The sequence below is a fragment of the Leguminivora glycinivorella genome, chromosome 14 (genome assembly GCF_023078275.1).
Source record: "Leguminivora glycinivorella isolate SPB_JAAS2020 chromosome 14, LegGlyc_1.1, whole genome shotgun sequence".
Taxonomy (NCBI): domain Eukaryota; kingdom Metazoa; phylum Arthropoda; class Insecta; order Lepidoptera; family Tortricidae; genus Leguminivora; species Leguminivora glycinivorella.
In genome coordinates this window covers 10,423,632-10,441,525 of record NC_062984.1, presented here as the reverse complement: position 1 = coordinate 10,441,525, position 17,894 = coordinate 10,423,632, and the positions used below count along the sequence as shown (strand labels likewise).

Genomic DNA, 17,894 nt, shown 5'->3' with positions numbered 1-17,894 from the left:
AATACATGCTATTGTGACGATGTCAGTCGCCCGGAACCCATGTTACAAAGCCACATTATCTACCAAAACAAACTTGTCAGCGAGGGGCTTAACAGCACTTAAAAAAACCGTTAGCGTTCATTGCATGCACTATGTATAGGTATGTTATTTTTATTCGATGTCTGTCAAGCGGCTGACGATAATAATCATACAGCTATTTTTTTTATTTAAAATACCTAGAATTATTGAGAAAATTTATTACCGACAACCATGTTATGGATGACAAGTTTCCTTATTAACGTTGTAGATAAGAAGATATCTACCGCAAAATATAGGACACGTCTGATGTATTTTTGATAAACTCCTTTGGCACAGTAAACCACGATACATGTTTTTGATTTTAAGCATTAAAATTGTCTATCTAGAAAACATGTTTGCGAATTGTCATTGATTTGTATTCTTGAATATTTACGGGGATTTTGAGAAACTAAAAGTTAATTCTTCTAGTAATTAACTTAAATTAATGCTCACTGACTTATCGATGTTTCAAACCCTCGTCGAAGCTGAGTGTCAATGTCAAGTTCATGACAAAGCAAGTTTTTGAGTGGGACATTTTTGAATTTTCGTGTGATTTGTTTAGTATTTTCTTCACTATTAGGGCATAGAATCTGATATATTGAATGTATTAATTTGTATAACGTATAACTACCTATCTTTCACGTTTTGCCTCTGGTCATAAAATCTTGCGTTCTAAATTTTTAAATCGGCCTTAATCTACAATGACGCTTAAAAGATTATTGAAGTGTGCAAAAGTGAAGCCATCAAATGTATGAATATTTCATGAGTGCGAAAGAGGCTGACTAAAATGAAAATGACACTCTCGAATTTCATTGAGAACGCATCCATCACTGAGTACCAGTTTTTGTAAAAACTGGAGAACGCTGCGGACCGTGAGAAAAACGCAGTTGCACGTTCAACAAGGGCATCCTTATTTTTTTGTTCGACATTTCCCTTTTTTCGTCAAAGCCGATATATCCAGCTGCTGTACATTTTCCCACCAAATCGAATTCTGAATTGTCCACTAGCGAATACTGGAAGATTATATTTTATGTGAAATATTGAACTGACAGTAGTTAGTCTCATAGCATTATTTGATTTGTTGTTAAATTGAAAGTTCCGTTTAAGAAGAATAATCATCATCATCCTCCTCCTTGCGTTATCCCAGCATTTATCAGGGCTCATGGGAGCCTGGGGTCCGCTTTGACAACTAATCCCAAGGTTTGACACGGGCACTAGTTTTACGAAGGCGACTGCCATCTGACCTTCCAACCCGAAGGGTAACTAAGCCTTATTAGAATTAATCCGGTTTCTTCACGATGTTTTCCTTCACCGAAAAGCGACTGGCAAATATCAAATGACATTTCGCACATAAGTTCCAAAAAACTCATTGGTACGAGCCGGGGTTAGAACCCGTGACCTCCGGTTTGAAAGTCGCACGCGCTTACCGCTGGGCCATCAGCGCAGTTTAAGAAGTACGAGTATAATATGATGGTATATTGGTATTTAAGCTGTAATCCATTCATAAAAAATATTTTCAGCTTAAGGACAAAAACTCCATGTATTATTTGTTAACGATGTGCGCAACCAGGCAGGCAACCAGGCAGGCAACCAGGCAGGCAACCAGGCAGGCAACCGGGCATGTTTGCCTACCTGTCGTCTGAATACTTGTAACTGTGTTAGCTAATTACAGGACAGGCTCTGCCTAGTGTAGGAACCTCTGTAAATCTTTGGTACCTATTGTTTTTAGAGTACAAGTAGTACTCTACTTTATACATACATACATACAATCACGCCTGTATCCCATGAAGGGGTAGGCAGAGCACATGAAACTACTCAAGTTTCAGTGCCACTCTTGGCAAATAAGGGGTCGATAGAAAACGAAAGTGTGACATTGCAGTGACAGGTTGCCAGCCTCTCGCCTACGCCACACTTTGACCCATATCCCACAGTCGCCTTCTACGACACCCACGGGAAGAAAGGGGGTAGTGAAATTCTTAACCCGTCACCACACGGGCTACCTACGGGTCACCTACTCTACTTTATGTTAATAGAAATTGCATATTGCCATGTACTTTACTATTTTTTTATGTATAAACTGATCGGCGTTTGGCCTATTAGCTTTTATGTTATGACACCTTGTATGGACAAAGTCGCAGGGTAATGAAGAAAAATATTGCTTTATAGATGCTGTTTATCCCCTACTTATTAAACAAATTTCTAGGAAAGAAGACCAACTTCAACTTCAACTTCAAATCATTTATTTGTTAAACATAGCTGTACAACAAACAGTAGGTCAATTACGTATAGACTACAGTATCTCAATAAAGGATTTCTCAGTAATTTGGTTCGGTATCGTATCGGAGGTATTTCTGATTCAGGAGCGAAGATTGAATTCTCCGATGTCCCTATGTAGCTGGCAGTCACAAAGCACTGTACTGGGTGTACGTTAATTTAGTACTGCGGCTGAAACACCCATTCTATTATTATTTATTATGCGGATCCAGTTTCAGGAATATGTGGAAAATGGCATACAGGCCTTAAGGATCATTTCGAAGAACTAAGTGCTTTTCTGGTAAAAGAGCCTCGTTCCCATTTACCCGTACAATGTTTACTACTAGCAAATACATATATAACTCCGTATAAACGGATAGTCTAAAAAAAAACGTACCTCAAAGCCATAGAGAAAAAGGTACGGTGGCCTAGATGGTGTTACATCTTTGGGGGACGCTCGGCTAGATGGCGCTAATATTGATATTTTACATTTTAACACATATCAAGCTAAGAATATGGGCCAAATTGTCAAATCTGAGGTTCAGAAGTTTTAAGCCTGTATCGATGGCAGTCTATGCACTGTGATTACACAGTTTATTTTGACAGTAACTCTCTATAATACTCGATCCTCTTTGCTACTAGTGTCTCTGTTTAAAAATAGGTATACTTGAGACTATTTTCTCTGCTATCAAAGTTAACCAATCATAATCGGCAACTACGAATTTGAATTATATGCTGTGAATAACCAATTTACCAAACGATATATTCATAAGATTTATAATTGCGAAGATAAATCGCTTGCTGCTAGAGTAGCAATGTACAAGTTGCATGACATTTTCAAAAACACCGTAAACAAACAAGGTTTGGCTGGAGAAGTCACATTAAGGCAATAAACTAATTTCTGGGTACAGTGGGGCAATTTCAACTGGGGGTCAATTATGTGGAACTCAACTTAATAGTGAAATAATGGAAAAAATAGATCAGTTACAAATGCCTCCCAGTCGGGATTCGCCCCACTATACCTTATCTTATTTAGTGTAGTGGAATATACATTTTATCTTTCAATAAAAATCTGAAATAAAAATTAATTCAGAAAAAGGAATTTTTTTGTTCATTCAACAGCGTATTTAACTTTTTAATCTGCACTCAGAAACTCTGCATACCGTAAAACTTCGCTTGATATTACCGCTTAGTTTTTAGTGCTGGCTGTGCAAAAGAAAACTAATTAGATTGAGTTTCATTTAGTATAGCGGAAAGTGCACTAAAAACCAGGTGGATATTTTCAAGCAGGTGATATGGGCATTTTCAGAATTTTGCGTCCCCCAATTAGCGTAAGCTGTTAACAAAAATCAAGTCGTTTCCAGTTTTGTGACGACAATTAAGCATAAAACTGTCTAAAAATTTACTTTTTTCACATTCTGAATGTAGATTATCACTCAAAGCTCATGTAGGTAATTAAAAAAAAAACAATATTTTTATTTCTTATCAGCCTCATACGTAGCCGAGTGGCACAAACGCTCACGAAACGAAACGCACGTAGATATCTATCTCTATCGCTCTTGCGTATTGGCGCGACAGAGCCAGACTACCTTTCGCGGCGTTTCGTTTTCGTTTCGCGTCGCAGAAATGCCTTTCGGCTATGGCACTAGGTGCCGCGCAGGAAACGCCGCGAAAGGTAGTCTGGTTCTGTCGCGCCAATACGCAAGAGCGATAGAGATAAATATCTACGAGCGTTTCGTTTCGTGAGCGTTTGTGCCATTCGGCTACCTACCCTGTTTACTTAGCCAACGGCACAATCGCTTAATTTCTTCATAAGCGTTTCGTAGCTAGCACTCTTTATCGCTCAGCTGTAGTGGTGTGACAGAGCCAGACTGCGTTTCGCCACGTAGCGCCAACGATTGTCACTTTGGTTAGGTATCATTAATATCATTAGTAATAACCATGGACCTAATATTATACGGACGTAACGTTCGATACTAAAAAACTGTGATTCTATCATCCACATTGACAGCTCTGTCTATGACCTCATCCACTAATCTGCCGTCAGTCGGATTGAGGCGCCCATGGCGAAACCATCTGAATAAAGACAAAGAAAATATGCTTACAGGCGTTGTCAAACTGTGTAATAACCTAACCACAAAATTAAAATTTTGAAAAAACCCCCGACCGCGACAAAGTAGACCGATTTTCATGAAACATGTCTAAGAACACTCCCGATTAACTCAGCTTTCAGATAAAAAAAACTAAATCTAAATCGGTTCATCCGTTCGGGAGCTACGATGCTACAGACAGACACACACACAGACAGACAGACAAACAGACAGACAGACAGACACACACAGAGACAGACACGTCATACTTCGTCGTTTTTGCGTCGGGGGTTAAAAATTACACCAATCGAAAGAAAAAAAAATACTGAGTAACTTTTCATGCATAAATCGATACATTATCACGATAATATATGTAAAATCACAATATTATTTAATGTTCGTAATCATAAACCAACAAACTACGAAACAAGAGTGTTAAATAGTGTTTGCACATTGAGAGATTATTATTTGTTAAAAACAAGATATTTCTAAGTTTCCAGTAAAATAATTAATTTTTGATAAATTAAATGAAGAATTGATTTTCTTTTGACCTGAATTATAATTAATTTAATTTTAAGTCGTATTTTCACATCGCAAACCATCTACCATTTCTGGCTTGAAGGTACCGCCACCCAATATAGCCATAAACTAAAAAAAAGTCCGCCGTTGTAGGGCCACAGCCGGTCTTCAGTGAGGCTCTCTCTGTTTCTATTACTCTATGGTAATAACTAATGTTTCTAACACCGATTGTACATAACATTGGCCATATTATTCGTCTAATTCTTCGCCCACGTAGCCAGTAATCCATGGCACATCACCCGTGCGTAATCCGAGCGTGATCGATGGCCCAGCGATGTGAAATATGAATGTTTTGACTCGAGTGATTTATTCTTTTATTTTCTCCGATTAATGAATAAAGAACGCAACAGATACTCGTATTGTTTTTTTTGTTTATGGGAAACGAAATTAGGTTGCGATTGATTTATTAGGGGTTTTGAGGGAAATAGAATGGAATAAAATTGGGTTGGGCATTACACCAATGTCTATATCTGATATTTTAATACCAGTGTAATTTATAGCCACTTTTTGCTACTTGAAAAAGTGGACAACATACATTGTCCATACCAATTTATATAATAACTTTTATTATAGGACCAAATTACACAGAAACTTATATACCCTGTTTTTATTGAATTCCGTTAACTTTAAGGGATGGTTCTTTAGATCAACTACAAATTAATTTCTCTACGGTTATCGAGTTATTAAAAAAAAAATTACTGAACACGTGTGTGACAGCCTTTACCACTTCCCAATGTTATTTGTTTTGATATGTGACGTCAATCACTTATGTATGAAAACGATGAAAATTTTTCCGAATATATCTAAAAGTGATATACAGGGTGGTTCCTGGTAACGAACCCAACGACAAGTAGAATTTAACGGAGAACAAAAAAACACGCTGAATTAATTTTTTGAAATTATACATTATCGATACCTATCGTATTTGTAATTTTTCACTTTCATTTTCTTGTTGTTTCGTTTTTTTTATTCATTGACAGGAGTCGTGGCCTAAGAATAAACCTGAAGAATGTCCTAAAAGGAGGTTTCTCGGTAACATGCAGGACCCCCTGCACGGGAAGCATGGTCGCGCGATAGACGATAAAATATCAGGCCGTCCCTATCGCACTTACAAATAGTGCGATAGGGACGGCCTGCTATTTTATCGTCTATCGCGCGACCATGCTTCCCGTGCTGGCAATCACACCAGATTCACCGAAAGCAAGGGATTGGCTACTTAAGTTGGATGTTAAATTGTAATATTACTTTTATATGCATGTATAATAATTTAAATTTTAACAGGAATGAAGCCATACGACATAATAATAATAAACCTGTATGAGGGAATATTATTTAAAATAATATATTTGGATATAAAAAAGATACCTACTAAGGCAAATCTTGCTATCTTTTAATAAATACGTAGGTATACAAAGGTTAAAGGTTAAAGGTCAACGTTTTAGGTTCATTTGAATATTTTGCAAGTAAAATGTCGTGTCATCTTAATTAAACATTTTCTATATTAGGCTTTCTGTACCTTGATTCGTTCCAGTTTCTCAAATATTAAAAATATATTATACGTATTAATGTAGGCGCTGAATAAATATTAATTTAAATTATATAATATCATTTTTGTTTTAAATATCTGGGCGACCGAGCTTCGCTCGGTTCTATTTTATTATATCACGTCTTTAGATTTAAAAAAAACTCTTATAAATACAAAAACAAAAAACAAAAACTTGATTTCTGGCCGGGATTCGAAACCCTGACACCTGCGATCTATCTGCGAACATTAGACCGACCTCGTATGACTGAGCTAAGCGGAATCCAAACGCGCGCGGCGAAATTAACGAACATATTTTATGTGTACTAACGCGAAAGAAAAACCCATGAAAACTCGAAAATTCGCGTTTTCCGGGATCTAAGGCTACGCTAGATCGATTTTTCACCCCCGAAAACCCCCACATAACAAATTTCAGCGAAATCGTTAGAGCGGTTTCCGAGATCGTCGGTATATATAAATAAATAAATAAATATACAAGAATTGCTCGTTTAAAAGTATAAGATTTCTTGTGTTTTTTTTTTAATTTTTTTATATAATATGTCACCGTAAAATTGTAAAAACCGTTAGTTTATAATTTCACTAGCGAGATTATGAACTAACGAAATATTGTGAACCGCAACGTACAGTTCACAATTTGACGGATTATTTTTACGTTAGATTATAATCTAACGAAGCGAAACCGTCAAATTGTAAACTATCATGGCGTCGGAACGAAGCTAGCGCTCTGATTGGTCGGTTTTATAGTAGATCGTTCTGTGGCCATAGAGTAACTGACACAAATAGACACTGCAATCACAGATGTCAATCAAAAATCTCATTAAACTTTTATCATCAAAATTCGATATATTGTTTAAGAAAATGGTCGAACCCGCCAAATAAACAAAATTATCAGTTCCTTTGCTTGTTATGTGGCGGCTTAATTGGTATATTTCTTGTGATTTAATATTCAGTTTTCGAAAAAAAAACCGTTAGTTTATAATCTTACTAGTGAGATTATGGACTGACGAGTTAAGGTGAACCGTAACGTTCACAATTTAACGGATTATTTTTCGTTAGGTTATAATCTAACGGAGAGCAATTGTTATTCGTCATATGCGCCAGAAGCTAGTGCTCTGAATGGTCAGTTTTTTGTTAGATCGTTCTGGGCCCTTAGAGTACCTAACATAAATAGACACTACGATCACAGATGTCAATTATTAGTACATTACTCTTCTTTCAGTCGTGTTTTGATTTATCGACACTCGTATCAAACTTCCTCTTTTTCGCACTTGTATCGTTCGACGTTTTTCAGTCCATACATATGGATGGCCCTTTAAAGTTTCGATATAGGCACATAATTAACTACATTTCGCACTAGTGCCATAAAACTGCACCATGTGTACTGAAATATACTTTTCAGTACAGATGGTGTTTTTTTTACGCACTAGTGCGAGAAGTGGTTCATTATATGCCAGGTCGAAACTTCGGAGGGCCATCTGTACTGAAAAACGTCGTACGATACTCGTGCGAAAAGGAAATTCGTAACTCGTATCGTGGCGTGTCGATTTAAAACATTAATTTATCGCCACTCGTTTCTAGCTTCCTTTTTTATGCACTTGAATCGTAATGTACTATTTTAATACATTAATTGACATCTGTGATTGTAGTGTCTATTTATGTTAGGTACTCTATGGACACAGAACGATCTAACAAAAAACTGACCATTCAGAGCGCTAGCTCCTGACGCATATATGACAGTTTACAATTTGATGGTTTCGTTTCTCTCCGTTAGATTATAATGTAACGAAACATAATCCGTTAAATTGAGAACGTTACGGTTCACCATAACTCGTCAGTTAATAATCTCACTAGTAAGATTATAAACTAACGGTTTTTTTTTTCGAAAACTGAATATTAAATCACAAGAAATATACCAATTAAGCCGCCACATAACAAGCAAAGTAACTGATAATTTTGTTTATTTGGCGAGTTCGACCATTTCCTTAAACAATATATCGAATTTTGATGATAAAAGTTTGATGAGGTTTTTGATTGACATCTGTGATTGCAGTGTCTATTTGTGTCAGTCACTCTATGGCCACAGAACGATCTACTATAAAACCGACCAATCAGAGCGCTAGCTTCGTTCCGACGCCGTGACAGTTTACAATTTGACGGTTTCGCTTCGTTAGATTATAATCTAATGTAAAAATAATCCGTCAAATTGTGAACTGTACGTTACAGTTCACAATATTTCGTTAGTTCATAATCTCGCTAGTGAAATTATAAACTAACGGTTTTTACAATTTTACGGTGACATATATGTTTATGGTTAGTATTTATCATTATTTTTGACTAAGTTGTTTAAGATTATTTTAATTCCTTATTTATTGTATTATTATTTTTGTATTTTTGACATGTGTTGTTTATGACATTAAAGGTTTTGAATTGAATTGAATTGAATTGAATAATATTGACGACCGGTCCGGCCTAGCGCGTAGTGACCCTGCCTGCTAAGCCGCGGTCCCGGATTCGAATCCCGGTAAGGGCATTGATTTGTGTGATGAGCACGGATATTTGTTCCTGAATCATGGATGTTTTCTATGTGTACCTATAAGTATTTGTATATTATATATATCGCTGTCTGAGTACCCACAACACACGCCTTCTTGGGCTTACCGTGGGACTTAGTCAATCTGTGTAAAAATGTCCTATAATATGTATTATTATTTATTATATATGCGGAGAAAAAGTATATTAATGAGATCGTAATGAACATTAATCATTCGTTAATGTTCAATTTAAAAAACGTTTCAATCCAATTACTTAAACGTAATATCATTATTACTGTATTGATAGTGTATGAGCTGCTTTATATTACGACGATAAATACATTCGTAGCATAATTTTCATAAATTATATTTAACCAGAGATCGGATAATTGGGCGTCATTTGTGTGACGTTTTCAGAATAATGAACCTTATGTTTTAGAAATGACGCCAAGAGTCCGATGACTAAATTAAAAAAAAGTTATGATGTGAATTATTTATAGTCACAGCCAATGAAAGTAGCTACTATGGTATATAATATAATGGTAACTTTATGAAGGCTATAAAAGTTGTGTACCGCGTTTAGGCCACGAGGCCTGCCGAGTGGCCTAATTAAGTTACGAGACTTTTAAGCCTTCATAATATTACAATTGTATACTATACTTTTTCTACGACAGCCAAATACATACCTATCCGAGAACAATAAAATGGGTTAATTTCCATGTACGCTTTCTTCGACTTTTCAGGTAAAAAATTGTCAGTCACTTTGAGCGCCATATAGCCTTGATTTCGGGAGTACATTGTTCATCAGAATCACTCATAATAATTAATAATTTAAGATTTTGCACAATAACGTCGACCGATAATAAACTACAAAACACTGAAATAGTTTCGACAAAGTTTACAAATTTCCAACAAAACACGCGCCGAACAAGCCATAGACAAGATAAATAGAAAATAAGTCTGTTCTCAATTACGAAAAATGTGGTTGCGTTCAAGAATATTTAAATGTCGAATGAAAAACTATGTGATAGAATAGAATTATGGTTTTTACTTTTGTTTTGCAATATATAATAATCATATAAAACGGATTTCAGTATGTTTTTTCATCTTGATTTAAATAAATTATAAACCAAAATATTAATTATTTTTAAAAAGCGACTTATTACTGCAATAGGCTACTTGACCCTTTTTTAAATTCTGTCTTATATGTTTAAGTACTGTCCAATGAACCGCGAAATAAAATATTGACATATTTATTATGAAATATTTATAAAGTGTACTTTTACGTAATCAGGCGAAAACAACACAGTCATGGTTAATCTATAGAATATCTGTGCATCAGGTCATTCTATTCGAAAATAACATATTCTGACTTTTTAAATATAAAGGCATAAAGTTCAATATATCAGTGATTGTGTTGACATGCAGTAAGGTTCGAATTCGATGACGTCACTACAACGCTGACAGCGTTTTCGGTGGCCAAAATAAATAAAAAATTACACACATTTTAAATCGAAAATACGTAGTCATCATACACTTTTAATACCCAAAATCTATAAATATTGATTTTTTATGTCAAATACAGAAGACAGTCATTTATTGTGCCGAATTCGATATGAGTCTAGTAGCATTTTGAAAACAAACCTGTTAAATGGAAGTTGTACTTTAAAAAAAAAATTAACAGAACTCCTATAATTCATAATATGATTACTGGTCAGCAGTTATCATATGAACCTATAGACAAATAGACTTTCTTATCGTTACTCAAATGAAGTTAATTTGAATACCGCTGACAATAATAATTGACAGAAGTGCTGGAGTAGAAAAATTAAATAAAGAAGCTAGGTACAGAAGCAAATTTTACTAATAATAACTAGAGTGTCATATCGTCACTACTTTTAAAAAATCTCGTATCTCACGCTGTTCCTCAAAGTTAAAACGAAGTAATTCTATATGCATTCCATACATACTTACTACAATTTTCCTTTCATTGACAGACGAAGATACAAGTTTTTTTAAAAGTAGTGACGATATGTGTCACTCATCAAGTGTGCCATATGTGATCATGATCACTTGATCAGTTAGTGTGGTTAAAACATGGGAAAATATTCCAGTTAAGTACGTACTTGAAATTACGTGCCAGTCTAAATAGCCGGTCGACACCATAAGTATTATAACCTAACCAAAAAATTAAAATTTTGAAAAACCCCCGACCGCGACGTAGTAAACCGATTTTCATGAAACATAGCTAAGAACACTGCTAAATAACTCAGCTTTCAGACAGAAAAAACTAAATTTAAATCGGTTCATCTGTTCGGGAGCTACGATGCCACAGACAGACACACACACAGATAGACACGTCAAACTTACAACACCCCGTCGTTTTTGCGTCGGGGGTTAAAAACATCATCATCCTCCTTGCGTTATCCCGGCATTTGCCACGGCTCATGGGAGCCTGGGGTCCGCTTTGACAACCGACGGGGGTTAAAAACATAATTTCGTTAAATAATATTGGTATCTAAGCGAACGATGGTACGCAGGCCAAGTTCCAGCAACATTAAAATATTTACGAAGACCATAAACAACGTAAAAATGTCGCCCTCATCCGCGGTCATACCTAAATAATTACTAAGCAAAATAAGTGCATGGTAAAATAAAACAGTTTCATGTGTTCTGCCTACCCGTTTTGGGAATGCAGGCGTGCGTTTATGTACGTATATAAAATAAAATAATTTCCTCTAAAACCAATCAGTTCACGTAACTAACGGCTGCGACAGCCACGGTATGTAGTCAGATAAGGTTTTTTTTCGTTTGGAAGCGAAATTTCAAAATTGGACTTTTAATTGACTGACTGGGCTCTGAACTACTGTGACTGTGAGCTAGATTTGTTTTAGCTGTGTGACTTTGACCGAAAACTTAACAACGGAATTGGCTTACTTACTCGTTAGAGAGTTGAATGAAAAAATTATTTAAGGCTCACTTGCACCAACTATTTAACTCAGGGTTAGTAACCACTTAACCATATAAAATGGTGGGTTAACCCTCCATTTTCGTTGGTGCAGTGGCCCTAAACGGTAGGTGAGGGACGTCAAAACCGCAGGCGGTTGAATTTATAGGAACACGTGATTTTAGCCAAATGCGGGTCAGTGTACCTATTGTCCCAAAGAAAGTTGATAAGGTACAGCGGGGCAAATCTCGACTGGGGGGCAAATGTAACTGTTCCTTTTTTTCCAATATTACACTATGATGTTAAGTTCTACATGTATCCACTGAACACGCCTACCATATATAATAAATAATGCAAATATTCTAAAACATGGAAAAAATGGAACCAGTTACATTTGCCCCCAGTCGAAATTTGCCCCGCTGTACCTTACCAGATTCTGTGATAAAATGAGTGAACATTATAAATTAACGGAAGGATAAAATATGAATTCTTTAATAATTTTGATTTTTATCTTGTTGCAGGTAAGCTTCCCAAGCCTTAATGAAGACTATTCAAAGTCAGATTTAAATAAAAAAACTGGTAAGAAATGGAAAAATATGAAACTTGCCATGGCACTGCTTGTTCCTCCCGTAGATGTCTGAGATGTCGATTGTGAGACATGAATTCTTGATTGTGGTGTGGGCGAATTGGGGATGTGCTAGCAACCTGTCACAGTAACATCATAATTTTGATTTTAAAAATATCAAGGAAACTTGAGCAGTTTTATGTGCTCTTCCTAACCCTTTTGTGAATATATGCGTGAGTTTCTAGGTATGCATTTTTATTGTTTCTAGTGTCAAAGGTTTGCTTCACCTATTTTGTTAGATATTTATTTAATTTCTGAGCAATTAGCGGTGTTGAAACAATCTCACAGGTAAATTTTTTATTAAATAATCATGCATTCATATGTAATTCAATACTATTTGTATGTCTTTCCCATCACGGAACAATGGTGTTCCGGACCTTTGGGAGGCGTGCGCGGGGCCGAAGCCAACACGTAGAGGCCCTTTCGACACTTTAATGAAATGTAAGGGGTACACCGAGCGGATGTTGCCCTTGCCCGTATCATGGGACACACGCAGAGGCAACACCCGCCAGGGTGTATGGACTATTTGAGAGTTAATGGAATCTAAAATGAACTGGTCTATTTTGATGAAAGTGATGGACTAAATACTGGGCTATGGATAAAAAACCGGACGCCTGCCTAATAAAACGGTCAATATTTACTATTATTATTATTGTTTGTTATAGTGGGCCTTTGTGTGTCACGTCGACCAAGAGAGATCTATTGTGACGGCCCTTTGTGGTTAGATATCCTTACTTATGCCCGTTGAATCCAGGAAATTCCAGATTCTTTGGGCTGTAAGGTCTTGTACCTCATAGGGTTGCAGTACCTGCCGCCCTAAGTAGATACTTCTCTTTGACATTAGTGGACCGCAGGAACAAAGGATGTGCATTGCAGTCTCCTCCGTTTCCTGGCAGAACCTGCATGTCGCCTCTTGTTTCAACCCCAATTGAAACATGTGTTTGTTCAGCTTGCAGTGTCCAGTCAATATTCTGGATACCGCGCAGATTTTGTGTCTTTTGAGCCCTATGAGCTCTTTAGCATATCTGCTGTTGAACGGTTTTATTAGGGCTTTCGAGTGTTCTTGTCCTCTCACGAACTTCCACCCATCGATTGCCCTACTATACACTACTATACTAAGTATTATTACATAGATTTTATAGTACCTACTTATTTTTGAGTACATCATTTTTATTCGTATCCTCTATAATATTTTGCGCACTGGTTGAGACACATCGTGATCGCGGCAAAGTGCTCGCGCGGCAAACTTTCAATATGGACGTGCCTTGGCCGAGGCAGATTGCTCGGCCGAGCAGAATGTGAGTGCTGCCTCTTCCGAGGCACGTCTACACTGAACGGTTGCCACGCCTCGTGACGTGCCTCGCTCTCAGTGGACCCGGCTACTTTTTTGAACAGCACGTAAATGTGATGTTTATTTTATTACTCAATCAAATGAATGTTTAACTGCAATCTGTATACAAACCCTTTTTCACTGAAGAGCTTTGTAGAACATAAACACATGAACGGTTTTAGTATCTGGTTGAGTAAATATTTGATGCTTTCAGTGAAATACATGCAGCAGTTTCAGTTTGTTAATTTCAGTTGAATTACAAGGAAATACTGAAATGATAGTTTGCAATTATTACTTGCTATCGGCGTGAATCGACTTATACAGGGGGTATTTTTGATATTACCTCATATTTAAATATTTATTAGTATACGCCCTACGTAGCATATTTTCATATGATTTAATTTAAGAATACTAATTTTATTTTTTCATCCTAAATCATTCAGGCAGGCAATCATAGTCGCGCGATAAATGATACGAGTATAAAATCAGGCCGTCCTTTTCGCACTATTTGTAAGTGCGATAGGCCTGATGGCCTAGGATGGGCCTGATGTTTTATCGTTTATCGCGCAACCATGCTATCGATGCAGCACGCAATGAATGATATGTTTGTTAGCCGACTTGACATACAAACTGTTAATTTAGTTCCACGTCTTCCAGATATCAAATAGGTGCACGCAACTCATTGCTGCTCAATATTTTTTCAAAAAATAATTACGCTCTAGTAGATAACACCAAACTTATAATTACTTGTTGTATGGGCTCTTAGCACTAAAACCTTAATCTGGTTAAAGTTTGAGGTAATATCAAACATACACGCTGTATAATAATATAATGTTAAGATAAGTAGCTCTAGAATATAGACTTAGCTTTCGTGAGACGTATTCAAATATTTAAATAATATCCAGTTGTACTCACGTTATTATATCGCGACTGTTGCGACATGTTTCGGGCCATTTAGGAGGCCCGTCTTCAGGTGCTTCAGGCATATAGCAAGAATGCTCACAGCGACTACACTCCGTGAGTATAGGTAGGTATAATGCGTATGAACGTATCAAACTAGTAACAAATTATGAAATACGAATCACGTTCATGCTCAAGTCGTAATAACTCGAGCCTTACCTCTTATTAACGCTATAAAGCAACTTTGGAGCACTTGAGTCAAATTTTATTACACCCGGTGGCAACTTAGTTCAAACCTGAAGGTCGTAGAAACTTTAGCCTTGCCTAGTTTTAAGCAAGATTTAGTATGTAAAATTAAGACTAGACTTTCGTAGAATTTGGCACGTACTATTCCAAGCCTGAGTTTTTGTACATAAATGTATCACAATGGTCTCGGAGAAAACTGGCTTGAAATGATATCAACACCTTGCGCGCGAGTTTTTCGAACTACCCGCACTTGGTTTTTATTATCAACTAGAACTGTTTGCTCACTAGGAATGTACTCTGTCGATTAAGTCCCGTTTTAAAAATGATTACGTGTAAATAATAATCATGAAACTTTAAGTCATTATTTAACGATACTATTGTTAGCGTTTGTTCATTTGGCTACGTACCCTGCAGTAAAAGCGCAGCCGCCACGCCAATCAAATGGCGAGGGTGGCAAATTGATTAATGTCTCGACGAGCTTTGTGCGAACGAAGCGGCACGCGAACTCCGGAAACATGATGTTGGATTTAATAAAGAAAAATGTATATAAGGTACAAATGTTGACCGAATGGTGGCCGCAATTGAATGCCAGGCGATTCGTTGGCTCGTTGGGTGGACGACATTTGAAAAACTGGGTATCTGGATGAGATAAGCCCAGGACCGGGATAAGTGGCGTACACGAAGAGCCTATGCTCAGCAGTGGACGATTAATGGCTGAAATGATGATGGTGATGAAGGTACAGCTGGATAAAGCTAGCTTAGGAATGGGAGCAGTGGCGTCCTAGAAGAGAGGAAACCTATGCTCAGCAGTGGGCGATAAAGGACGGATATGATGATGATGATATACGGTAGGAGGTACAGTGAACAATCTAGATTGGCAATTTCAATTAATGAAAATATTATATATATATATTCTCTATACAACTAGGCGGGCGTGTGGTCTAGTGGTAAAGACGTTAGCCGCGTAAGCTGAAGACCCGGGTTCGATTCCCGGCTCGGCCACCAGTGGGCCTTGCCGTTTTTTCTTTCGTGTATGATATCTATTTCAATTTAATATTCTCTATATTTTACACTATTAACTAGGGTGCCATTTATGTATTATCGACTGGACAAACTTCCCGTATATATTATGTGACCAATGGATATTAGGCACTGTTTATCAGTCAACCTTTGGACTATTCAGAAATCACAAAATGAGGGCTGTGTGCGTAGCCGAATGCACAAACGCTCACAATAATATCTCTTTCATCTCTATCGCCAGTGGAGACAACTGGTGAAGAGCATCCACATTCGTCACGTCCCTCAGTCATGAGGATACGACAAAGAAGAAGAAGAAGATCTCTATCGCTCTTGCGTATTAGCGCGACAGAGCCAGGCTACATTTCTGCGGTGACGGTGGCGTTTCGCGCCGTAGAAATCCCTTTTGGCTACGGGGCCTGGTGCTGAGTCGTGCGCGTATCGAATGGGTGTGACAAGCCCCATAATTCCCATAAATGATATCAGATCAAGGGTAGAATTTGAGTTTGAATACTGTTTATGGCACGTGTATAATATCGACCTAATAGTATGGCTTTAGTGGCAGAGTACTTCGACAAATGCTCAAACGCTTACGATAATATTGCTATCCTAACTTGCTATCGCTTTTCCGTATTGGCGCGACAGAGCCAGACTGCTTTTCGATCGGCGTTTAGCGTCAACGATTGTCATTTCGGCTAGGGCTTCCGATAACTTACTATTTTTTTACTTTTTTTTGTTTTTTGGTATTTTGTTTTCGTTTATTATTTTTATCATAATTAGTAATACTTGCTTACGTTACTTAATGACCACGAACTACTTACGTAATTATTTTATTGAAAAATATTGCAGATTTAAAAGTTTTCCGAAGTTTTTTCTTTCATTTTCTACTTTATCATACTTTATTAAGTTCAGTATAAAAGGAACTCTAATTTAATTTAATTTATGATGAAAAATAACAATATCGAAGAAGTTCAACCAGTAGTTTTTTTAACGGTGCGATCTAATGCGGTCTAAGGTCTTGTGAGGTACTCAACTGCTATCTTTAGCTTTGTTATGTAAGATATAGAAGAAACAAACAACAACACCAGTTCAAAAGTTAAAATATTTTCAGAAGATAATTTAACTTGTGTCAATTAGAATATTAAACAAAATTCTCTATTTAATATTGAATACAAGTGTGAACACCCATATTCCCATGGTCTGCTAATTTCCCCAGCACTCTGAATTACACATATGTAGATGTTGTACAGAACGCCAACCACGCACAATAGTCACATCAAATTGGTACCGTTTGCGGCTGTAGTTTGGTCAGATTGCCAATTAGGAAGCCGGACATGGCCAAATGTGGATAGGACAGAGACGTGTCAATGATATAGACTTGTACTCTTACCTTGACTAGGAATATATTATGTGAGTGTGTTTAGTAAAGGGTCAATTGCAGAAAAGATGTACCTTTTAGTTAATTTTATGTCCCGTGAAAACAAGGTTCATGTATGCTGGGATGACAGTTCAATATAGTAATTTGTTCAATATACTATAAGTATAAAAATAAATAGTTCTCTTGAAATTCCGCAACATGACGCGTTATCATCACTTTTTATAAGTATACCGAATATTGTAGTTACCGAATCATAGGATCATCAAGGTGTGGGCCGTGTGACGTCATTCCCAAACTCAAATGGAATTGGGCGGGGCATGTTGCCAGGCAGAGTGATGGCAGGTGAACCAAAATGTTGACCAAATGGTGGCCGCTCGGCTTATGTAAGAAGCGCCTGG

The 17,894-nt window shown here is 37.0% G+C and overlaps 1 protein-coding gene across 1 annotated transcript in view; it reads left to right on the top strand.

Moving 5' to 3' along the window:
- LOC125233180 (allatostatin-A receptor) overlaps positions 1 to 17,894 on the top strand; it is a 255,394-nt gene that overhangs the window by 164,490 nt on the left and 73,010 nt on the right. The window lies entirely within an intron of this gene.